This window comes from Oryctolagus cuniculus, chromosome 17 (genome assembly GCF_964237555.1).
Source record: "Oryctolagus cuniculus chromosome 17, mOryCun1.1, whole genome shotgun sequence".
NCBI lineage: Eukaryota > Metazoa > Chordata > Mammalia > Lagomorpha > Leporidae > Oryctolagus > Oryctolagus cuniculus.
The window spans coordinates 7,208,532-7,233,644 of record NC_091448.1 but is presented as its reverse complement, the minus strand read 5'-3'; the positions used below and the strand labels follow the sequence as shown (position 1 = coordinate 7,233,644).

At 56.4% G+C, this 25,113-nt stretch overlaps 1 protein-coding gene and 1 long non-coding RNA gene across 14 annotated transcripts in view; both read right to left on the bottom strand.

Moving 5' to 3' along the window:
- SLC39A11 (solute carrier family 39 member 11) overlaps window positions 1–25,113 on the bottom strand; it is a 444,641-nt gene that overhangs the window by 21,870 nt on the left and 397,658 nt on the right. The window lies entirely within an intron of this gene.
- LOC138845950 (uncharacterized) lies at window positions 10,936–20,135 on the bottom strand. Its single transcript, XR_011383265.1, has 2 exons — window positions 15,230–20,135; window positions 10,936–15,044 (listed from the first exon to the last, which is right to left on the bottom strand). It is a non-coding gene; the product is annotated as an uncharacterized lncRNA (long non-coding RNA).

Sequence of the window (25,113 nt, the reverse complement as noted above, 5' to 3'; positions counted from 1 at the left end):
TTGAGAGGCAGAGTTAGACAGTGAGACAGAGAGAAAGGTCTTCCTTTTTCCGTTAGTTCACCCCCAAAATAGCCGCTATGGCCAGCACACTGCGCCAATCTGAAGCCAGGAGCCAGGTGCTTCCTCCTGGTCTCCCGTGCAGGTGCGGGGCCCAAGGACTTGAGCCATCCTCCACTGCCTTCCCGGGCCACAGCAGAGAGCTGGCCTGGAAGAGGGGCAACAGGGACAGAATCCGGCGCCCCAACCGGGACTAGAACCCGGTGTGCCGGCGCCGCAAGGTGGAGGATTAGCCTAGTGAGCCGCGGTGCCAGCCTCTTGCATCCTTTTTGAAATGTCTGCATCCTTTTACAAGGATACCCTTAATTTCTGGTACCCCCGAAGTTCCCAGGTTACTTGTATTTTCACTTCTCAGTCCTGGAATGAACCGTTTCTCCAAGAGGTCCTGGTTCTTTCCACTGGAGAATGGTGAGGAGTGGACAGTGTCTGAGCATCACGCGTGCTCACTGTCACCGCAGTGTCACTGTCCCGGGAAATGGATGTACGGCTACTAAAGCATGCACACACACACGTGTGCACACACACATCTGTTTATGCATATGTTTACTTGTATCTGTTTATATATGTATAAAATCATAGGGTAGGGGCTGGAGCCATGGCTCACATGGTTAATCCTCGGCCTGCAGCACTGGCATCCCATATGGGCGCCGGGTTCTAGTCCCGGTTGCTCCTCTTCCAGGCCAGCTCTCTGCTGTGGCCTGGGAGTGCAGTGGAGGATGGCCCAAGTACTTGGGCCCTGCACCCGCATTTGAGACCAGGAGGAAGCACCTGGCTCCTGGCTTCGGATCGGTGCAGCGCGCCAGCTGTGGCGGCCATTTGGGGAGTGAACCAATGGGAGGAAGACCTTTCTCTCTGTCTCTCTCTCTCTCTCTAACTCTGTCAAATAAATAAATTTAAAAAAAATCATAGGGTAAATACTGCACAGTCTCACTTCTATGTGCAATCTAAAACACAGCAGATGGTCACTGCTGAGCTTGGGGGTGGTGGGAAGGGGGAGACCCTTCGGCTCTAATTCCGGGGATCTACCGTATAGCAGGGTGATTACAGTGCCCAGCACTGTATGGCATCCTGGAAGGTTGCTAGGAGAGTAGATCTTAACCATTCACAGCACAGAATGTAACGATGAGAGGCAAGGGGTGTGTCTGACTTGACTACAGTAATCATCTCACAAGATACACCTGTGTCAACTTGAAACAAACAAAAAGCAAGATTCCACATGGATACCTTGGACTTCCATTCAACACCGCCAGATTCCACCAAAATTCCTTGCTCTTAAGAGGTGCAGATAAGCACGCCCATGAGTGGAGTGCCCAGTGGTTCAGTGGGGCTGTGTCTGTCCTACCTATCTAAGTGGGTCCACCATCAGTGGGTGGCCTCCCAGGCCAGGGCCCCAAAGTCCTAATGGCTGACTCTGCTCCCAGCCACGCCCCTTCCACTGTCCCAGTGCTTAGCATATCCACATCCTCTTTCTCTGTTCCTTGCTGCAAATCAGCTCTCTTTCCTCCCTTCCAGTCTGCTGTAATGGGAACGCCATTAGAGGACCAGGGGAATGGAGGAGGCTCAGTACATCAAGCCCAGGCCAGCCATCACAGGGGGACCACAGGGGCCAGTGACAATGCCCAACATCGGATGGGCCTGGCTCACCACGCACACAGTAGGCACCGCAAAGGGAAAGGACAGCATCCAGGCGGCGGCACCGCCCTCGGTCAGAGGTGGGGATTCTGAGGACGCAGAGCTCCTCTGGGGAAAAGATAAGAGGGAGGAGGGATGTCAGGCGGACCGCGTTGAAAACCCAGGCAGAGCAAACTTACAACCGGAAGTGCCAGGGCCACTGTTCCACGCCCTGTTTTTGCCAACTGGGCAAAGAGGGCACGCGCTACGTCCATCACGGGCCATGGCTGTCAGACGTGAGTGTGCATCGGAGTCACGTGCAGAAATGGTGGGTGTGCAGACTGCCCACGCTGGCGGACACCACGTCAGCAGAGACCCGCACTGCTGCCAGGAAAGCCAAGCCAGAGGGACCCCCGCAGTCTCCCAAGTCACCCACCCTCCCAGAGGAGTCACTAGAACAGGGCAGACCACGGGGGGTGGGGGGCACCCACAATGTGTGAGGAAGCAGGGGAGGGGCGGGCAGGCGGAGATGCCAGGCCCTCCCCTGCCATTCAAGGCCATCCTGGAGATGACATCATCCCGAAACACCCAAGTACGCTGCGTTCTCCTCCTAGCTTGATTCCTGGTGTCATCTGGCTGGAGCCCGTCTCCCCTCCTGCGTCTCCGAGGAGAGCCAAGCCCACTCCTGCACTAGTGTCCCACGCCCAGAAGTGGACAGTCCACATGTCAGTAAAGCTTTCTTTGAGCTCACGGCAAACTTCTCTCTAAAGCTCCGTTGTGAAGGGCGAGTCGCCCATTGAACTCACGCGTGGGGAGCGTCCACGCATTTCAGTCCTGCATGGTGACGTCGGGAGTGTGGGCACATCCAGGAACTGAATCACCACTTCTAACAGGCTTGTTTTCCTCTGGGAAAATGCCTTCCGTGCGGAACAGTGGGAAGGGAACAAGAGGTGTGCGAGGCGGGAGTGTGCAGACGGCGGGCGCATTCCGCTCGCTGGGAGACCCCAGGGAGAACATGGCCCCCTGCGCTTGCTGTGATGGCCAGGAGGGCACTTAGGGCTCCGCCAGTCCCCAAAATGTTTCCTGTTTGCTCTTGGACCAGACCACAAAGAACAGCACTGGGCATGCTCCGCCCGCGGGTGCTCAGGACCTGAGAGGCGTGGACACAGAGAAGAGCGAGAACACAAGCAGGAGTCCTGCTCTGCAGGGGCAGGGCGGGAGCTCCCTGGACACCCGGAGGGACAGCCACGCCTCACCCCTGGGTCCTTCAAGGATTCCTGAAGGAAGGTGGCCAGGTCAGTGGCTGAAGACAACCCAGGGGCTCTGCAGAGGACGCAGAGCAGGGCTCCCTCGTGACCCGGGGGACGTGGCAGGCCAGGGGATGATAACCTGATGGTACACAGTCAGGATCTGTTGCAAAATTCTGATGCAACATGGAATTCACCATTTTAACACCCGTGTGCTTGCACCTGTACACATCCACGGGGTGGGGGTGGGGATGCAACCGTCACCAGGATCTAGTTCCAGACAGTTTCCACCACCCCCACAGGAAACCCGAAACCCATCAGCAGCCTCTTTCTACACCCCTAAGCCTCTGTCAGCCACGTACCTGCTTCGGACTCTATGGGTTCCTCCACTCTGTACTATGTATAACAACCCAGGCCATACACCATCTCTGGGGTCTGGCTTTTCTTCCATGAGTGTAGGCTTTTCAAAGTTCATCCATGCCCTGTATCATGTCTGACTTTTCATCCCTTTTCTCGAAAAAATATTTATTTGAAAAGCAGAGCAGCAGCAGAGAGAAAGAGGGAGGCAGGGAGGGAAGGAGATAAACAGAGAGAGAGAGAGAGAGAGGGAGAGAGAGAGAGAGAATCTTCCATACACTGAGTCATTTTCCAAATGCCCACAACAGCTGGGGCTGGGCCAGGCTGAAGTCAGGAACCCGGAACTCCATCCAGGCCTCCCCCATGGGTGGCAGGGACCCCAGCACTCGAGCTGTCACCTGCTGCTTTCCAGGGTGTGCATTATCAGGGAACTGGAACTGGAAACAGAGCCAGAACTCAAAACCTGGAACTCCAAAGTGGGCTGCGGGTATCCTAGGCAGCATCCGAACCACTGATTCTCACTCTTTTTCATGGGTGAGTAATATTCCATGGTGCGGGCACACCGCATTTGGCTGACCCCTTCCTGAGCTGGTGGGCCTCTGGGCCACTTCCACCTCTGGCTATGGTGCACAATGCCACTGCGAGTGTTCGGATCCAAGCATTTGCCTGGACACCTGTTCTCAATTCTGGCCAGTACTGAGTCCCTGGTGAAAGGTTCAGCTCTTAGCTCTGGAGCAGCTAGAGGGCCTCTAGGTGAGGACCGATGTGGCGAGGGGCCAGGGGAGGCAGGAGTGGCAGCGGTAGCCGTTCGCCCCCGGGACAGAGACCAGAGTGGCAGCGGAAGAGGAGAAGTCACAGATTCCACTCCTCCTCCCTCTGGGGCCTCAGTTGGGGACAACCCTGCCACCACGCCACCCTTTTCCCCCGCTGATGTTCTCATGGCTGCAGCCAGGCTTGTCAAGGACGAGGAGGAACTCCATGAGAGCCCCCGGTGTGTCCAGGGACGCTGCACATCCGGACCATCGCCGCACCTCCATCTCCCTCCAGAGACGACTTCCACCCAAAGGAAGCCGTGCATTCCAGTGGAGGGGCCAGGGCCTCGCTGTCCTGCTCTCTCCACGGAACAAGGATGGAAATGACTCCTTGGCCGGCGCCGCGGCTCACTAGGCTAATCCTCCGCCTAGCGGTGCCAGCACACCGGGTTCTAGTCCGGGTCAGGGCACCGGATTCTGTCCCGGTTGCCCCTCTTCCAGGCCAGCTCTCTGCTGTGGCCAGGGAGTGCAGTGGAGGATGGCCCAGGTGCTTGGGCCCTGCACCCCATGGGAGACCAGGAAAAGCACCTGGCTCCTGGCTCCTGCCATCGGATCAGCGCGGTGCGCCAGCCGCAGCGCGCCGGCCGCGGCGGCCATTGGAGGGTGAACCAACGGCAAAGGAAGACCTTTCTCTCTGTCTCTCTCTCTCACTGTCCACTCTGCCTGTTAAAAAAAAAATGACTCCTTGTGAACACCCCGTGGGCCACAGTCCCTCTCACAGATGCTGCGTCCCAACGGAGAGACCAGAAGACCCCGACCCCTAACCCTAACCCTAACCCTAACCCTCTGCTGTCATCCCATCAGCCCTGCTTGACTCATGAGTCAGTGTCAAGTTCGGGGTACAAGTTCAGATCTCCTCCCATCTGAACAACCTAAGATCAATAGCATTATCTCAAGACATCCCCAAAAATCAGCGACACTCCACAGAAACTGGCACCTGCCCCTTCTTCTGGTCTCTCCGTTGGGACGCAGCATCCGTGAGAGGGACTGTGGCCCACGGGGTGTTCACAAGGAGTCATTTCCATCCTTGTTCCGTGGAGAGAGCAGGACAGCGAGGCCCTGGCCCCTCCAACCACAAGCCCATCACGTGGCCAAGTTATCAGTGGCTTCTGCAAAGGGCGTCACTCCGGGCACAGTCTTGCAGGTGCGCTCTGCATTCTACTTTGCCTTGTGGGGAGAGCCCGATGCTGACTTCTCCCATGTAGCCAGTTCTCACCAGATCCCGGGTGGAAGGGATGCACAGTGGGCAGAGGGATGGAGGAAGCACTCGCCCCCACGGAAGAGAGGAGAACTGAATCTCAGGTCCTGGTTTGCTCCTCCACCCCCGAGGCTGACTTTGACAGGTGTCGAGGACAGATTCAAGGTGGTGGAGGATTCCACACCCAGCACGTGGCCCATAAAAACTCTGATCAAGAAGCAAAGTGCTGAACTGCTGCAAAACCCCGGTTAGGTAAAGGCAGGGTCAGGGAACCCGAGTACGGCTGCCAGGGGGTGCAGGCTTGGAGCAGCGGTGAAGACGCTCCGTGGGACGCCCACGTCGGAGTACCCGGCTTTGAGCCCTGACTCCTCCCAGTCTCAGCTTTCTTCTAATGTGCACCCTGAGAGGCAGCAGGCGACGGCTCAAGGACTTGAGTCCCTACCACCTGCGTGGCCAATCTCAGATGGAGTTCCCAGCTCCTGGCTTCTGCCTGGCCCAGCCCTGGATATTGTGGGCACTTGGGGCAGGAGCCAGCAGACGGGAGCGCTCTCTCTCTCTGTCTCTGATTTTCTCCCCGTCTGTGTCTCTCTGCCACTCAGGTAAACACAATCAATAAGCACGCAAAGTGCAGGTGGAGACCAGGTGAGTGCTACAGAATGGCTTGGGGATTTCCTAGAGCAGCCCGAGGCCCAGGACTTGGGGGTCTGGCAGCTTGGGGCTCTTCCCTGGCTGCTTTTGTAAGAGGGGAATCGTCCTGCCTGACCCCTTCTAACCCTAACCCTGGCCATCTGGTCACCGCACAGGGGCACAGGGGCCCTTTAAGTGCCACGCCTCCAAGAGCTTTAGATTTCCCAAACTTTTAAGGGCAAATATTTGCAGTGGCTCCTCTGAGAGATCTTCTGCTCTTGTGTTAGTCCCAGGGAGCCCCGGGGTTACTTCCCCAGGCCTGTTAGAAGCGTGTGGTCCTCTGTCTGCCAGGAGGCTGGCCAGGCTCCTGCCGCAGCTCGTGACTCAGAGGCTGGCTCCTGTGACCGCTCCCAGCGCCGGGGATTGGCAGGACGGTTATGGCGCCAGATCTTGGTAAAGTCAAGGGCCTAAGTGTCCGGCTGGTGGCCCTGGAGGCTTTGTCCAGGCTAGCGCTGCACGCAGACAGTTTACGAGCTAAGTAACACATCGTAAAAGTGAACAGCGAATGCTAATGAGCCAACAAGCCGGGACAGCTGACCTTTCTCTCCGACCAGGGAAGCTGACAAAGCGTGCCTGCCCCAGCAGTACTGGCGAAAATGACTAAGGGTAACTCCTGGCACTTTCTCTCTGGACCCTAGACAGTGACCGTCAACCTTGGCAGGATGTGGAGAGACTCCCCCGAGCCAAGGACTGGAACACGGATGCTGTCCCCTAGCCAGACAGGGCCGGGATCAGCACCGCCACGCACCTGCACCACTGTGTCTCTGCTTGGTCTCCCCCACTTCTGGTGACCCACGTGGCCGCTGTGGGGCTCACTCCCCACGTGGCTGCTGTGGGGCTCACTCCCCACGTGATCTCTGTGGGGCTCACTCCCGACGTGGTCCCTGTGGCGCTCACTTCCTCCTGTTTCCAGAAGGGGGGCTGTGTTCTCATCAGAAGGCTGCGGAGGGAACACATTTTGCTTCTGCAGTTTCTAGGCTGCTCCCCAAAGGCCTGTCTCAGGCCACGGGGGTTCTGACGACACATTTAGCTCATGGGCCATGCCTCTGACTCCAGGTGAACCAATTAAGGATGGGCCACGCGAGGTGAGGAAGCAGTGTTGAGTTGGACACGGTCATCTAGCTATCTCTGTTGAACAGATATGCCTTCAATAGATCAGCAACAATGTACTGGGTACTTCCTACGTGACAAAGCCCATGCTGGGTGCCAGGGACACAGGAGTGAATGTGACAGACTGGGGCCCAGGGTCTTGCGAGGCTGGGGAGCAGAAAGACGAGAAACGAGTGAAAAAGTGGGCAAGCAACCCCTGCACACACCGAGCTGCGACCCAGGGCTCTGCAGGGCACGGGCTCAGACAGAGTCCGTGTTTAGGAAGGGCAGTCGGAGACCCCGTGAAGAGGAGAAATGGACACTGAGACCAGCACCAGGAGCATGATGGGGGACGGGGTGACTTACAGAATGAGCACTGTGGGGAGAGGAACTTTCCGTGTCGAGCAAAGAGCAAGAATGAAGACCCACAGCTGGGCAAGATTTTCACACGCTGGAGAAACCTGCAGAAGCCCCACGTGGCTGGAGTCGTGCGAGGGAGGGGAAGAGTGAACTTGAACTTTCTTCCAAACGCTATGATTCCCAAGAGGGTTCAGCTCGGGTTTCTCAGGGGTTTGCACTGGACCCTTACAGCTGGTGCTTGGCTTCCCTGGAACACACTTAAGGGTGTGAGGTGGTCAGCTGGGCCTAGACAATGATTTAGGAACAGCGGGAAGTTGGCTGAAATTTTCGGAACCTCAGGCATTCCAGCCTACGCTTCGGATCCGTCCACGGCTGGCCCCTGTGACCCCATCTGCAGGGCAGTCTTGTTCCTAGGAAGACTCCTGACGTAACATATGGTACACTCGGGGGTGTCTGCCCAGTAATTTGGGGCTCATCTCCTCTTTGCCTTTTTCCCAAGCCTGAATGAGTCCCCGAGTCCCAGCTCTGTTGCTGCCATATTCGGCCCTGACGCTGAGCTATCCTGGGACTGCAGCCTTTGTCTCGCTTGTTCCTTGTCTCCTGCCCCTGTTCTGAACCATATCGTCCAGCGTCCGGATCCCGCTGTCTGATGACGACCTCCTGGAAGCTCACTGTGGTCTGCATGCACTCTCAAACAGCCTAGTCCTGGGTCCCACTGTGTTGTCTCCACCCGCCCTCCAGACTGTGCGTGACTCCTGCTTGGCTCTTGGTGGTAAGTACAGCTGCCTGGGGCTGTTCCCTGCCGACCCCAGATCTGCCTGGCAGGTGGAGCTCCCTCTTAGCAACTGCAGCCGGGTGTTTCCATCCAATGAGGAGGAAGTGAGCCCTAGGGCCAGGTCTCTGCCCATCTCTTCCCCAGGCCGCAGCTGCGAATGCCCAGCAGGGGCCCCACAAGGGAGTTTATAAGGGAAGCTTGGAAAGAGACTAACACTCAGTAGACTCGCCTATCACACAGGCTTGACTCGCAGCAGGGGAGGCTTAAATTAGAGTGCCACCAAATCAGAGACACGAGGGGACCACACTGGTCATGCGGTCCAAGCCTCTGCCACCGGCCGTTAAACAAAGAACGTGCTGATGTTGCCTAGCCAAGCACCATACACCACCCCCCACCGCTTGCCTACAGCCAGACAAGCGAGCCTTGCTAAAGATTCTAAGCAGCGTGACAGCGACCCCCCTGGGGGCCAGCCATGGAAGAGGGAGTTCAGTAATGCTGTCGCCGCCGCCGTCGCCGCCGCTGCTGCTGCTGAGGCCAGCGAGGCAGCAATCATGCACATGGACACCAAGGCTGCTCTGTCGAACCCCCCAAACCTTTGCCAGCCAAGGACAACCACTGCAATTTTACACAAGCTGACACTGAGGCTCTGCGAGGCTGAGCGACATTGCAGCGGCCACACGTCTCTCCGGGAGCCGCCATGGGGGCCACACACGTCCCATGACAGCCCAGAGGGCCCCTTCTTCTGTAAGGATTGCACAATCCCAGTTGAATGACCCAGGCTGGGTACAAATAAGGAAAAACCCAGCAGCTCTGGAGGCCGCTGGAGCTGACTGTCAAGTGTCTGGGGCTGTGAGCTGGAGGGAAGGTGAGAGTGCTTTGAGGCTGTAGTTAGAGGGCCTGTTGGGGCCTGTGTCGGTGCTGAGCGAGGAAGTTTTGCTTTGCAGGTGCCCAGCAGAGCAAGCATAGGCCCTGAGACGCCTGCAGGAAGGGCCCAGGGGAAGTGCCAAGCAGCGCCATTGTTGGAGGCAGAAGCCAGTGCTGGGCTAGGAGCGGGCCCAGTAACCAAGCTCTGGCAAGGCTGCTGCAGCTAGTCCAGCTCCGACCTTGTTCCGCAGGTGGACAGGACAAGTTTATTTGTGATATCTGTCCGCTCAGCCCTTAGACTCCAGCACCCTACCTCCACATGCCTGGTGCCCTATCAGCCCCCAGGCAACGCAGGGCTGGTCTGAGAGTGGGTGCCTGGGGTGGGGTGGAGCAGCCAGCCCTCCCTGTCCAGCCCCCACCACAAGTTCCTGTATGTACTCAGTGTCCCGGCATGGTGATGGCCTTGGAGGTGACTGGCTTGGCACCTGAATGCTCTACTTCACCCTAGAGTGTTAATGAGTGATTCCAAGTGCAGTTGAGATCAAACTTCATTCCTCCTACTCCCAGGAGACACGTGGAAGACTATTTGCCTTTTCTAAGGAATTAGCCATCCCCTTATGAGTAAAATCTCCTAATACGCTCTGACAGCTTTTAGCTGGGCCTGTGGGCAGCTAGGGTAGGACATGAAAGGCCTACTGGGACACAATGTTTAAAACGGGGACGCCAGGAGGAGGGGACGCTGAATGAGCAAATGACCCAGCGCTGCACTCCTGGGTGTGTAACCAAATCCTTGTACACACACGTTTGTAGCAGCAATAGTCACAGTCGACAAGAGATGGAACCAACTCAAATGCTTGTCAGCTCCCGAATGGGCCGACAAAATGTGCTTCAACAGGCAACCGTAATTCAGCCATGCAAATGAACGAAGCACAGATCCATGCCACGGTGCCGATGAACCCAAAGACATCACGCCAGGTGTCAGAGGATGGACACAAGGGCCCCTCAGCCCTCGACGGGAAATGCCCCCAGGTAGGCACATTCCTGGAGGCAGGAGGAGGATGGGGATTGCCCAGGTTCCATGTGGATGCTGACTGGGCATGCGTGATGTTTCCTTTTGGCGTAGAGGAAAAGGCTGGAACCAGACAGAGGTGGTGGCTGCTAAACATCGTGAATGTGCTGAATCTCTCTGAATCGTTCACTTGGAAATGGTTGATTTTATGTTATATGGATTTTAGTTTGCTTGAGACACAGACACACACACATACACACACACAGAGGGAGAGACAGACAGAGAGACGGAGAGACGGAGACGGGGAGAAAGGGAGAGGGAGAGGCAGGAAGGAAGGGAGAGAGAGAGGTGGGGGACACTCCCTCTCCACCACTGGCTTGCTTCTCAAATGTCTGCAACAGCTGGGGACCGAAGCTGGGAACTCCATGCAGGTCCCCCAGGGGGTGGCAGGAACCCAATTATTTGAGTCATCGCCACTGTCTCCAAGCACTGCATTAACAGGAAGCCAGTGGCAGGTTTAGAACCCACACACTTCCATGTGGAATGCGGGTGTCTTAGCCAGTATCTGCTAGTTAGATCCAAAAAGTAAGAGGGGGGTGATTTAAGACAGGCAGGACCAGGGCTCGGCGTGAAGGGAACACGAGCCCCATCGTGAAGGGGTCTCACAAGTTACAGAGGAGCCAGGCAAGTACTCCCCGTCGTTCTTGGGGGTCCGTGGAGAAGAGCAGGGCCCACCCACACCCAGGCTTGGGGAGTGGTGCTCAAGGAGCCTCGTCTGGATCCCCCAGGGCACAGGGGTGCCAGCAGCCCCCTGCAGGACTCGCTGGAACTTCAAGAATCCGTGCCTCTGCTGGCCTTGGGAGCCGACAGCTGGGAAGAAGAGATGGAAGCCAGCCGTGCGGAAGGTCTGGTGGGGTTTCCTAAAAATGGCTGGGGAGTCAGAGGATCAAGGCAGGAAAACCCAGAGAGAAGCCTGGAGCTCAGGGCAGTGGCAGGTGCTCATCTGGGAACACTTTTGGGTGTTGGGGTCCAGGGGGGCTCTTCCCTTTGGAGTCTGGAAAAGGCCTGTCTTGTGAACAGTGACGTCACCTCTCTTCCTCCTGTGCTGCTGTGCCCTGAGGTTCCTCCAAATTTTCCCACTGAGGTTTGATGCCCCAGAAGTGCCATGGGGCAGTGGCAGGGAGAGAGGGGCAGAGCCTGCTGGAAAGGGACCCTCGCTCCTCCTCCGAGCCCCCACTAGGATGTCATCAGGCAGGAGTGATGGTGACAGCACGAATCCAGAGGAGACCAAGGTCAACACCAGGGTGTGGCTGGGAGTGGGGCAGACAAGGAGCAGCCGTCACCTGGAAACCTCAGAAACGGCTCAACCAGCCCAGATCTCCTGAGTACACAGGGAGGAAGTGCCCACAGTGGGGGCGTGGAAAGTAGCAGAAGGGCCACACCCATGGACACGAGGGCTCCGGAGGCCTTGGCTCCTAAGTGGCGACTTTCAAGGCAAGCACTGGGCAGCTTTCATCAAAACACAGATGCCGGGGGTAGCGTTGTGACACAGCAGGTAAAGCTGCCACCTGCGACACTGCCATCTCATATGGGCAGCCAGCTGGAGTCCTGGCTGCTCCACTTCTGATGCAGCTCTCTGCTAACAGCCTGGGAAAAGCAGCAGAAGATGGACCAGGTCCTTGAGTACTTGGGCCCCTGCTACTCTTGTGGGAGACCTAGAGGCTCCGTACTCTTGGCTTTGGCCATCTGGGAGAGTGGAAGCAGCAGATGGAAGATCTCTATCTGTTCTCTCCAACTCTGATTTTCAAATAAAGCTTAAAAAAAAAAAAAAAAAAAAAAAAAAAAAAAAAAAACCAGACACACAGACAGATGCTGACTCCCTGGGATGTGGCTGCTGAATGAGTTTCCAGCGTGGCTCAGGAATGTGGGACAGCCGAGAGCAGGGAGAGACTTCTGGTAAACACTGTGCCTGCGTCTTAGCCCCAGTGTGTTCTAGTGGTGACCTTGGGCAAGTGGCTGCATCCTCTGCACCTGTGCAGAGGTGTCCTAGGATAGCACTGTCTCAGGTTCCAGGTTTGCTCCTTCATCTATCACCTGCCTGACCATGGGTCCAGCCCCTCTGAGATTTATTATTTAAAAAGATTCCAGTGAGCCAGGGCAACCACTTGGAACCTGACATCCGAGTGCCTGCACAGCAGATTCAGATCCATCCACTCAATGGATGCTTACTGAGTGTCTACTTTGTGCCCGAAATGCAAGAGCTGACTTTTCGTCCTCCTTCTGGAGTTCCAGGTACTGTTCCCAGGGCTGGATCAAGGCGGCTGAAATGGAAACGGCGCATTAAATCATCCCAGCTGTTCCACGTTAGTTCTATGGATATGGAAACAGTGACCCTGTGGCATTCCTCAGGGCGGGGACTAAGCGGGAACAGAGCTCGCGCGTGTGCTTGTCTCACCTGCTTCACGTCTGGGTGCTGGCTCCCTTTGTTCGCGAAGGCTGTCCCCAGACACTCGCAGGGCCTGGCCTGCACCTGGGGTATCAGACCGGACACGACAGTCCACGGAAAGTGTGCACTAGGAGAAAACTAGGTGAGGGTTTCACAACTTTCCCCAGCAAAGTGAACTTGGCTTGTAATCCCATTCTTCCTGCGACTTTCTACGGTACCCTCATGGTTCTCTTTGGGCTGTGGCGATGCAGTTTGGTCAGCTGTGCTAGATGGGAAGTGTAACAGAAGACGCTTCTCTTGCTGAGCCTGGAGCCTGAGCCTGACCCGGGGAACCGCCGTCTACCCCAGTGTCTGTCACTTTGTGCTGAGCGCGTTTTTGTTAAATGGCTCAAATCCCAAGGCAATGAGATGGGGTGGGGTGGGGAGTGGCGGTGAGTACGGAGAGGGAAACAAAGACTGACGGAGAGGGAAACAAAGACTGACGCAGGCGTATTCACATCCAAGTGCATGAGACAATGCTACCTGCAGACCAGTGTGGGACGGGGTTGGGGGGGAGCAACAGCAGGGAGAGCGGCACCTTGTCCACGCACTCGCTCCTATCTGGACCGGGCTCCCGCCTACCCCGGGTCTGCTCTCTTGAAGACTTGTGTGCCAGCAAGTGCTGACGTTACACGCAACTTGGGTCCGTCCGGCGTTCAAAGCATTTTAAGCCCTGTCAGCATTCTGTGGGTTTTATCAGATGCCAAATACCTTTCGGGGGAAACCAAACATCTGGATCAATTTGAAAATGAAGCGTCCCAAGCCCAGAATAGAAAGCCGAGAGGGAAATACCAACGCAGGCACTAAAGGCATCCTCCACGCACGTCCAGGTCGAAAGGCTGAGGCCCCATCTGTGCACGCGCTTCCGCGGACCCTACTGTGCGGGCACCCTCTCACGCCAACACGTGTGTGAGCGCCGGCTTCTCGCGGGCCCCACCGGACCCACCAGCAAGCCGTGGCCTGGGCCCTTCCTCTCTCTCCCTCCCACCTTTAATCAAACCAGATGTTAAGACTGGCAGAGCCGCCCACTCTGCAGAGCGCTGTCACCAGGCAGCTGCCTCAATGCCTGGTGGGTCTGGGCCCAAAGGCTTAAAGGCTTTTAAATATTATTAAAATATTTCTTATAAAAACTGGAGCAATAGGGGCCGGCGCTGTGGTGCAGCAGGTTAAAGCCCTGGCCTGCAACACCGGCCTCCCACATGGGCACCAGTTCTAGTCCCGGCTGCTCCTCTTCTGATCCAGCTCTCTGCTATGGCCTGGGAAAGCAGTGGAGGATGGCCCAAGTTCTTGGGCCCCTGCACCCACATGGGAGACCCAGAAGAAGCTCCTGGCTCCTGGCTTTGGATCGGCGCAGCTCCAGCCATTGCGGCCATCTGGGGAGTGAACCAGCAGATGGAAGACCTCTCTCTGTGTGTCTCTACCTCTCTCTGTAACTCTTTTAAATAAATAAAATAAATCTTAAAAAAAAAAAAAAACTGGAGCAATAAACCATCCATTCCTTGGGTGGTCCTACAGTGCTAAGCATCTTGCATTTCTAGAAGTGTGGCACAGACCACAGTTTCATGGGAAAGCCATGGCACTCGGCGACGCAGGGCCCAACAGCCACCCAGGCCCACAGCAGAGCACAGAGCAGAGCAGGCAGGGTGCCCGGGCCAGCCTCCAACAGCGCACAAACACTCACACACCCCATGGGGCGGGCGTCAGGCTCAGAGTTAAGACATCAGTCAAGAAGCCCCTGAGCCCCATGGAAGGGCCCGGGTTCTACTCCTGCTTCTGGCTCCTGACTGCAGCTTCCTGCTAACGCAGACCCTGGGAGGCAGCTGTGATGGCTCCAGTGATGAGGTCCCGATCACCCACGTGGGAGACCCGGATGGAGGTCCCAGCTCCCAGCTTTGCTATCGGGGGCATTGGGAGAGTAAACCAGCAGATGTGAGTTTTCTCTCTCTGCCTCTCAATTAAATGAATTAAAGACAAAGACACAACTCCGTAGCTCCCCACCACCTACAGTGGAGGTCGGCAAAGTGTGCCCTGAAAGCCAAATCCAGCTGTTTCTGTGCACAGGGGTTGACGTGTGTGTGTGTGTGTGTGTGTGTGTGCTGATGGCTGGGCCTGGGCCACACGCAGAACAAGGTGGCTGCCACAGAGGCGGGGTGGCCAGACAAACCGAAACGCTTGATGGTAGGCGCACTGTGTCCTCCTCCTGGGTCTGACTCCCCCAAGGGGGTCGAGTCCTGTCTATGCTGAATTCATGGACTGGCCTGGAGGTGAGCCCCTCTCAGGGAGCTGTTGGGGAAGAGGAGGAGGCAGAGGGAAGTGGTGCTGGGCTTCTCAGCCTTCAGCCCTGACCAGTGGCCACAACCTTGGGGAAACTGAGTCCAGTAAGGGGTGGGGCAGGGTGGCCACACGCTTCTCAGGCTCTGCTGAGCACTGGTGTGCAGTGGGATCCCGAGGCAGGGTTTCAGTGTGCACTGAGGCTGATCTTACAAAACCCACCTTCAGTGTGCACTGAGGCTGATCTTACAAAACCCACCTTCAGTGTGCACTGTGGCTGATCTTACAAAACCTACCTTCAGTGTGCACTGTGGCTGATCTTACAAAACCCACCTTCAGTGTGCACTGTGGCTGATCTTACAAAACCCACCTTCAGTGTGCACTGAGGCTGATCTTACAAAACCCACCAGGAGGTCACGGTCAGGCTCAGAATATGTCAGTGGACACCACCAACAGCAGTAAGGGAAGCTGGTGCTGGTTCCCAGGGGAACTGTGCCCTTGGCAGCATTGCGCTCTGGGCCCCACTGAACAGGCTACAGAGTCGGGGTCTCCTTGAAGTCACGATACCCGTGATCTCTGCCACTCTGCTACCAAGCTACCATCTGCAGGGTGGCCCCACGGCACTCCCCTCCTCAGTCCTATCACTGAGGGACATCGTGGCTGGCTTTGACACTCCCTGTCCATCAACTCCAGCAGTTCTGGACTAAGCCAGCTTAGCACTGGAGGCAGGAAGATGGTGCACAAGGCACAGACACTTGGGGAAGGAGGTGACAGGGGTTATGACTGAGGGGTCCTCTCAGGGACTATCTACCAAAATCTGCAGTAGCATTTTCCCTTTAACCGACCCTGTCCACCTGTGAGATGGCCCAGGGCTGGGGGCTGCTGGCAGTTGTCACTGGGCTGCCTTGCAGATGCTCCCACCCCGGCTGTGTGGCCTGGAGGAGGTGGGCTCGGGTGCACGTCCATCCCGGCACCTCTGCCCCTGCCCTCGGCCGGATGAGGAATTCCTTGTTTCTCTTGGGAGATCAAGGGAACAGCCTACACAGAAGTCAGCGAGCAGGGCTGCGAGGACAGAAGTGAGAAATCCACCTCTGGCTACTCTGCCCCAGCCTGCCTGCTGCCTCCGCCCCTTATTCGACTCAGGTCTCTGCCTCAGGGTCCCTGCCTCACAGGGGCCTCACCTGAGCCCTCACTGGAGACAGAACCTGCTCCCATCCCTGACCTGCTGGGTCCCACTCTGCTCCACCCCTTGCTGGATTCGTCCCTGCCCTCTCTGTCCCCCAGCTGACTCCTCAACACTAGTCCCTCCCACCGGACCAGACAGGCTGTGCCCTGCTGCACCTGTGCCAACGGCAGAGCCCTGCAGCCCCTGAACACCTGGCCAGTGCTCACTGATGAGCTTTTTTCTACTGCGGGAGAAACCTCACCCAAGGAGAAGGTAGGGGATTGGGCTGCCCCCAGAAATTCTCATGGCCTGGAACCTGCCATCTTAGGTAGAAAATGCGTTGAGGCCGGCATGGTGGTGCAGTGGGTTGAGCCACCACCTGCGATGCCAACATCCCATATTGGAGCATCGGTTCGAGTCCTGGCTGCTCTGCTTCCGATCCAGCCCCCTGCTCATGTGCCTGAGAAAGCAGTGGAGGACGGTCCAGATACTTGGGTCCCTGCACCCACATGGGAGACCAGGATGCAGCTCCTAGCTCCTCGTTTCAGCCTGGCCCAGCCCCGAGGCCATTTGGAGAATGACCCACGGAAAGAAGATCTCTCTCTCTCTCTCTCTCTCTGCCTTTCAAATAAATAAGTAAATTTTTAAAAGTAAGAAAAGGGGTCTCTGCATATCTCATTAAATTAGGATATGCAGATGGGACTGTCCTGGATTATCGGGGGGAGAGGTACTAATTCCAATGACAGTGTCTTTCTAGGGAGACAGAGTGTGAAGCAGGGACCCGGATGCAGCCACAAGCCAAGGGAGGCCTGGGGCCACCAGGGGCCGCAGAGGCTGAGAAGGTCTCCCCAGGAGGCTCCAGAGAGCTTAGAACCGTGGGAGACTCCCATTCTGCTGCACAAGTCTGTTCGGAGACTGTGGGGGCTGGGGCACGTCCGCAACAGCTGGATGCCGGGCGTGGCGAGACAGACCCTGGTATGGGCCAAGAGTCTGCGAGGAGAGACAGACAACAATTAAGTGGAGAAAAAACTGTTTCTAATTATAGCTTATGGATGAGCTCGGGAGGCAACAGCTTGTGGGGGGTAGTCTGGCATTCAGCTGGGGTGCCCGGGGATCGGAAATAGCAACAGCAGAGGGAGCTTAAGCCAGCACCTGGAGCCCCATCCGGGCCTCTGTGTCTGGCTGGCCCCCTCCCCGCCTCCCCTGTCATCACACCATCAGCTCCATGGCCACAGGGGCTGACCAGGGTGCACGCAGCGTGGGAGGTGACTGGTATGGATCCCCATTCTACAGATCAAAGAACTGAGGCTGGGGAGGGGAAGTGCCTCCTCCACATTCAAGCTGAGACCCAGCCACGAAGTCAGTTCCTCTGGGCTTAGCGGATTCCGCTCTGCAGTGCAGCCTCCCTCTAAAGCCCCACGTGCTGACCGCTGTCTAATGCACAAACCCCACTCTCCTTGCTGGAGCACCGTGCACCCCTCCACCTCTGATTTCCTTCTGATCCATGGCCACACCCCATCAGGAGCCTTCCAACATATCTGCAGGGACCCATTCCCCTCTTTCCAGTACTCCTGGGAGCCTGCCTCTGATAATGATATTAGAAACTGTATCACAAATATTACTACAAACGAGGTTATTGTTAACACTGTTGCTACCTACCTTTCCCAAGACCTGCCTGTGGCCTGCATTGTGTAACGTGGTCAGCTTGTTACTACAACAGCCCCAGGGGACACTTTTTAGCACCTACCGTTTTTTAAAGAGTATTTATTTATTTGCAAGGCAGAGTTACAGAGAGGGAGAGACAGAGAGAAAGGTCTTCCATCTGCTGGTTCACTCTGCAAATGGCAGCAATGGCCAGAGCTGGGCTGATCTGAAGCCAAGGGCCAGGAGCTTCTTCCGGGTCTCCCACGTGGGTGCAGGGGCCCAAGCACTTGAGCCATCTTCCACTGCTTCCCCAGGCCAACAGCAGAGAGCTGGATTGGAAGAGGAGCAGCCAGGACACAAACCGGAGCCCATAAGGGATGCCAGCACCTCAGGCTGAGGCTCAGCTTGCTATGCCACAGTGCTGACCCCAGCATTTATCTACATTTAAAAAAAAATTTATGTGTAAGGCAGAGAGAGAGAAAGAAAGACACAGAGAGAAATCTTCCATCCACTGATTTACTCCCCAGATGGCTGCAATGGCCAGGGCTGGGCCAGGACGAACCAGGAGCCTGCAACTCCATCCAGGTCTCCCACTTGGGCACAGGTGTCCACGTGCTTGCCTGTAGTTTGCTTTCTCTGGTGCATTAGCAAAGTGGAGCAGTCAGGGTTCAAACCGGTGCTCACGTGGCATGCCAGCACCGCAGCTGGCGGCTCAACCTGCTGCACCACAACAGCAGCCGCTGGCATCCACGACCTTGGCCCCAGCTCAGGATGACTGCCCGGGCCCGGGCTACCCTGTGTCTGCAGCCGTCTTCTTTCTGTTCCTGACTGCACCACCCGAACTTCACGTGGCGTTAATTTCACGTGGGTTCTCCAGTCTGCAGAGTACTCTTGTATGTTGCATTTTACTTGAGAAACTTTCCTGACCACTAAGGCCCCAGAACAAGGTGTCTCTCTTTAATCTGCCTCCCGCCTCCCCAGTAAAGGCGGGGACAGAGGATGGCTGCGTAGGGAGCAGGGTTTGGTTCCACTCAACTCCCCACAGTTGCCACCAGCAGCCACTGCTAACAAACCACGTCAAGGAAGCCAAAAGTCCCCTATCTACAGCAAAGGGCTGGCTACACTTCAGAACAAACCCCTGGTGGTGGCTGAGCCCTCCCTCTGAGAAACCCTCCGTCGAGGCGAAGCCGTGTCCCGTGCCAGGGTGTGCCAGGGTGTGCATCCTTTGCCCATCCTTGGGGACAGAACTTGCCACCCCCTGATCCTAGGGACCCTGTAACTGCCCCCTCTGAGCTGACTGCTGGACGGGCTCAACAAGGAAGAGAAACTGCAAAGGACCTTCACTGGAAAAATGAAATTAAAGGTTAGGTGTATTTTGATGCAAAAAAAAAAAAAGAGTCCATGCCTAGCTTTTCCACAATGCACATTTCCATGAATTTTCGAAGACCCCTTTATGCACAGATTCTAAAAGGCTTTTTTTTGCACCAAAATAAACTTTTAATTCCCTTTCCACAAACTTTCTGAAGTTCCTTCACCCTCCTGCCAAGGGCTTCTGGCCCTAAGCCTGGGGCGGGCAGTTTATTAGCAGACGGGAGCCACACAAGCTGGGTTATCACAGTGACAGCCTTGTCCAGGAACAATGTTGCCTTTCAAATTGTTTTCCGCCCAGGACAGTGGATTTATAAACTCAACTGGTGGTTGGGAACCCAAGCCCAGTTGCAAAGACTGCAGGCCTTGTTCTGTGTGGGCTCGGTCTGGCATTATCGTGATAAGATAAATGCAGATAATCGCTCCCTGGAGGCTGGGCACTGTTCTGTGTATGTCTCTGCATCTTACCTACTCACGGGCTGAAACGGGGGGCGGGGCGCCGCCTTTCCCATCAAAGGGAGAACGAGCCATTTGCTGGCTCCCTTTCCAGGAGGGAAGCTGGATATGATTATAGATGTCGCGTTTGTCTCTCTCCAAACAGCTCAGAAATGAACGGATTTGGTTACATCCAGAAGGGTGGCCCCGGCAATGCTTCCAGCATCTTCAGGATGGGGAAGCTGGGTGGTGCACAGATGGGTTCTGTTTGAACAGTCACTCATGGGCTGGCGCTGTGGAGTGGCTGGTGAAGCTGCCCACTGCAGCGCCGGCATCCCATATGGGCACCAGTTCGAGTCCCGGCTGCTCCACTTCTGATCCAGCTCCCTGCTAATGTGCCAGGAGAAGCAGTGGAGGACGGTCCAAGTGCTTGGACCCCTGCACCCACGGGGGAGACCTGGAAAAAACCCTTGGCTTCCTGGCTTCTGGTTTCAGCCTGGCCCAGCCCTGACTGTTGCAGCCATTTGTGGAGTCAACCAGCGAATGAAAGATTCTCTCTCTCTCTCTCCCTCTCCCTCTCCCTCTCTCTAACTCTGCCTTTCACATACATAAATAAAACCTTAAAAGAAAATAGTCACCCATGCTTGAGTATAGTTCCAAGTCTCTATAATAGGCCAGCGCCGCGGCTCACTAGGCTAATCCTCCACCTAGTGGCGCCGGCACCCTGGGTTCTAGTCCCGGTCGGGGTGCCGGATTCTGTCCCGGTTGCCCCTCTTCCAGGCCAGCTCTCTGCTGTGGCCTGGGAAGGCAGTGGAGGATGGCCCATGTCCTTGGGCCCTGCACCCCATGGGAGACCAGGAGAAGCACCTGGCTCCTGCCTTCGGATCAGCGCAGTGCGCCGGCCATAGCGCGCCAGCCGTGGCGGCCATTGGAGGGTGAACCAACGGCAAAAGGAAGACCTTTCTCTCTGTCTCTCTCTCTCACTGTCCACTCTGCCTGTCAAAAAAAAAAAAAAAAAAAAAGGGCCAGGGGACGTGCGACTATTTAGAGAGCGCGCGTGACCAACATCTAGATGTGTTTGGGGGTTTTTGAACATCTCCTCCTTGCGCTCCCACAAAAAGAGGGGTGGGCAGTGAGCCTGGGGGTGGCCAGGGAGGGGACCCAGGAGACAGAACCACGGAGTCCCTGTCCCAGGGCCCTCAGCCCCCGGTGGGGGGCACAGACACAAATCCAAAGCGAGCAGACACACAGGGCAAGGAAGGGGCGAGGATGCACACGGCCTGTGCAGTCTGAAGCTTCAACTGGGCGAGGATGCGGCAGACAGCGGCGGGACGCTGAACATCCCCCAGAGACTTCGGAAGAGCGGGCCTCGTCCTGCAGCTCCTGTCTGGATGTTTGCCCGATTTCCGCATCCCCCACAACGTCTCCCAGAGGCCAGAGATCTGGACTTTGGCCTGGAGAGAGGGAGGCGTGTGGCCATCGGGGAGGCCAAGGGCAGCTGCTGCTTCTCCACGCACGTGGGTACACAGGACGTGGTTTGGAGGAGCGGCTGGGGAGAAGGGGCTCACACCGAGTGGGAAGGCGCCGGGCCGCTTCCCATCGCTGACTTGCCCCGTGCGTCCCAAGCCACGCCTGCGGTCACACAGCTCTGCGAGCTGTCCTGACTCTGCCCTGGTGTCTTTTCCTGAGTCCGAGCACAGGAACCTGAGGGCGCACAACAGGCCTTCAAATACTGCCTTCTGCTTCAGGGCAGTGCCTCTCAGCCACTGGACATCGGGCCAGGAGACAGGCTGGTTGCCACAGCCACAGCCACGGGACGGGCAGAGACTGCCTGCGCCGTGGACAGTATGTGGCTTCCTCTTTTCCAGGGAATTTTTTTTTTGACAGGCAGAGTGGACAGGGAGAGAGAGAGACAGAGAGAAAGGTCTTCCTTTTCCGTTGGTTCACCCTCCAATGGCTGCTGCGGCTGGTGCACCACGCTGATCTGAAGCCAGGAGCCAGGTGCTTCTCCTGGTCTCCCATGGGGTGCAGGGCCCAAACACTTGGGCCATCCTCCACTGCACTCCCGGGCCACAGCAGAGAGCTGGCCTGGAAGAGGAGCAACCGGGACAGAATCCGGCGCCCCGACCGGGACTAGAACCCGGTGTGCCGGCGCCGCTAGGCGGAGGATTAGCCTATTGAGCTGCGGCACTGGCCTTTTCCAAGGGATTTTAAGACTGGTCCCAGCTGTCTTTGTGGGTTTGGGAGTCTGGGATGAACAAAGGAGATGCAAATGGGCTGCCCACATTGCCTATCACCAGACCCTGGGGCTGGGCATGGGTCATCATGCATCCCCAGGTGGGTTTATTTCTTAGGCTTTTCCTGAAACATCAGGGGGTTGCCATCAGGGACTGCTTCTCTCCCAAGTCGTAAAGTGACCAAAAAGTCCCATATGTGGCACGGACGCTCCTGTCATATGTGTGGCACAGGAGGAGACAGCGACACATACCCTGCGCATCAAAGTCTAATCCCTGCAGGCTCAAGTGCCAACCTGCAGAACCATCACGGCCACATGCTGGTGTGCAAAGAGCCGATGCCTCCTACTTCTAGCGGTGGGAAGGCAGAAGGGGTGGGACCGCTCTAATAAGGACACAGCAGGCACAACCGTGCCTGGAGACTTTTACCGCTGGGGAGAAGGTGCCCATGGGGTCCCGCAAAAAAGGTTTCCTTGCACACTTTTCTGATGAGCTGAAGTTGGTTTCCTAAGGCCAACGTGAAGACCAGACAGACCCAGTCCTTGGATTCTGTTCAGAAAACTGTACTGTCCTTGACCAACCAAGATCAACCCAAGGCTTTCAGAAACCAAGACCCCGAACAGCTGTAGGAAAGGTTTAGCTCCCTTCAGCCTTGGCGTCTCTGGGGGAGGTGAGAAGTTCATTTCTGTTTGGTGACCTCTAATCAGAACTCTCCTGACAGCTGACACTGTCACTTCTGCTGTAAAGGACCTGGGACTTGCCAGACACAGTACTGAGCATGTTAAGAGAGATACACTATGATCCCCCTCTGATTGACAGATGAGGAAACCAAGGCACAGAGACCTTGAGTAACTAGTTCAGAGTCACACAGTGGTTAATGGCAGATCCTGGCTGTTGGACCTAGGAAGTCTGGCTTCAGGGTTCGTGCCCGCGACACTGTGACTTCAGGGTTAAGCACGGCACCCCCCATGCTGGAGAACAGCCTCTCCATTGAAGAAGTCAAGGAAGCAGCAGCACCCACGGGTCCTGAGGAATAAGGGTTTCAAGTTGAGGGCTTCGGTCTGCAAGGTGCCAGGCAAAGCTTTGTTCTTCGATGTGTTTTCCAGCAGGTCCAGCATTTGATGCTAGACACTACCCACAATGCAGTGGCACTGTCACTTAAACAAACAAAAGAAGGCTAAAGCACATCTCTGTGTGAATTCTGCCCAAGGAGAACCCATGCAGTCAACCACAAAGGTCCCCTCTCATACCTTGGAGTGACCCGGCGGTTCCCTGGTAGACCCTGCTCTCTCAGTCCGTGGGTTCATCTGGAGCTCCGTTTCCAGCTCCAAGCAGCAGAGGGTGAACCTACCCTGGACAGTGGGGGCACTTCCATCTCTCTGGTCACAGGGACTGGCCCAAGGGGAGCATGTGGCCCAATCTGGTCTAACCAGACCCCAAGGAGGTGACAGCTATTTTTTTTTTATTTTTTATTTTTATTTTTTTGACAGGCAGAGTGGAGAGTGAGAGAGAGAGACAGAGAGAAAGGTCTTCCTTTGCCGTTGGTTCACCCTCCAATGGCCGCCGCAGCCGGTGCGCTGCGACTGGTGCACCGCGCTGATCCGAAGGCAGGAGCCAGGTACTTATCCTGGTCTTCCATGGGGTGCAGGGCCCAAGCACTTGGGCCACCCTCCACTGCACTCCCTGGCCACAGCAGAGAGCTGGCCTGGAAGAGGGGCAACCGGGACAGAATCCAGCACCCCGACCAGGACTAGAACCCGGTGTGCCGGCGCCGCAAGGCGGAGGATTAACCTAGTGAGCCGCGGCACTGGCCATGACAGCCTATTTTTAAAAGTTATTCACTTACGAGAGAGAAAGAGAAAAGTAAGCAGCTGTGCACTGGTTCACTCCCCAAATGCGTGCCAATGGCTAGAGCTGGGCCAGGCCAAAGCCAAGAGCTAGGAGCCCAGTTCAGGTCTCCTACGTGAGTGGCAGGTACCCAACTACTTGAGCCATTACCCGCTGCCTCCCAGGGTCTACGTGAGCAGGAAGCTGGAATCAGAAACACGGCTGACACGTGAACCCCAGGCCCTCTGACATGGGATGTGCACATCTAAAGTGCCAGGCCATGTCTGCCCCAAGATGGCCTATTGCCCTTAGCCTTGAACCTGGGGGTAGGGGTAGGGGGATACAGAGCTGGGGGTGTTAGCAGGAAGCCACCTTGCTACCGCATAGAATCTGGGAGTAAAGCCTATGCCAAAGAAAACAGAGCTGAGAGGAAAATATGCAGAAGACCAAGGACACAGTTGGAGGCCCTGCAGCTGGGTCAGAGCGCACCCCAGCTTTGTGAGCCAGTGACTTCTCTCTAGCTCTGGGCAACACGTGCTGTGTTGCTGCAACTCACAAGCGATATAAATGAGAACCAGAAACCTGCCGCTAAAGGAGTCGTGAAACGCACGGCTCCGGCCAGGGGCAGAGTTCTGCTCCCTCTTCCCCTGGTTTCTCTAAGGGAGGGAGGAAACTTCCAGACAGCACAGGAAGTAGGGCTGCACGCCGATGATCTACACAGCGGGTTCTCTGCGTGTGTCCTGCGTTCAGCGGTCCTTGGACTGCAGCAGCCTCTCACCAGGAGCCGGCCATTTGCAACTAGAGGCCCTGGTGACGGGTTGGATGGATGAGGGTGGACGGGCTGACCCAACTCCTATAACTGAAGACCAACAGACAGGGGTCTAGCCTAGTTCTATGGTGGAGGCTGGACCATGTGCATCTCCTAAGCTTTCCTTTTTTTTTTTTTTTTTTTTGACAGGCAGAGTTAGAGAGAAAGGTCTTCCTTCCGTTGGTTCACCTCCCAAGTGGCCGCTATGGCCAGCTACCCGCTGCGCTGACCCAAAGCCAGGAGCCAGGTGCTTCTTCCTGGTCTCCCATGGGGTGCAGGGCCCAAGCACTTGGGCCATCCTCCACTGCACTCCCTGGCCACAGCAGAGAGCTGGCCTGGAAGAGGGGCAACCGGGACAGAACGGCGCCCCTCTCCTAAGCTTTCACTGTGGCAAAATCCTTCCGCTTGGGCCAGCTGTTTACTTTATAAACTGAGAATATCCAGACAGAGCGGAGATCAAGCAAGTGTGCCTTTGTCCCAGTCACTCTTCCCTGCACGCTCTCCTCTCACTTCATGGCCCCCAGAGGAACCTCAGGACGCACGGCCGCCGGCCCTCTGCCACCCCTGGGGTGTTGGATTTAAGAGGGGAAGGACTAGTGGGCCAAGATGGGGGCCTCTGGTGTTTGTGAGCGGCTGGGACTGGCACACAGCTGCCTGCCGACACCATGGGTCTCACATGTGGGCCGTCACTCTGTTTGTTTTCCTGCTGATTGAATTACTCATGCCTCATTCGTCCGCTTCCCCGAAACGCTCTTTCTTGGATGCATTTGGAAACCTGAGTCTCTGCGGTTTCTATTTGTGGAGAAGGGG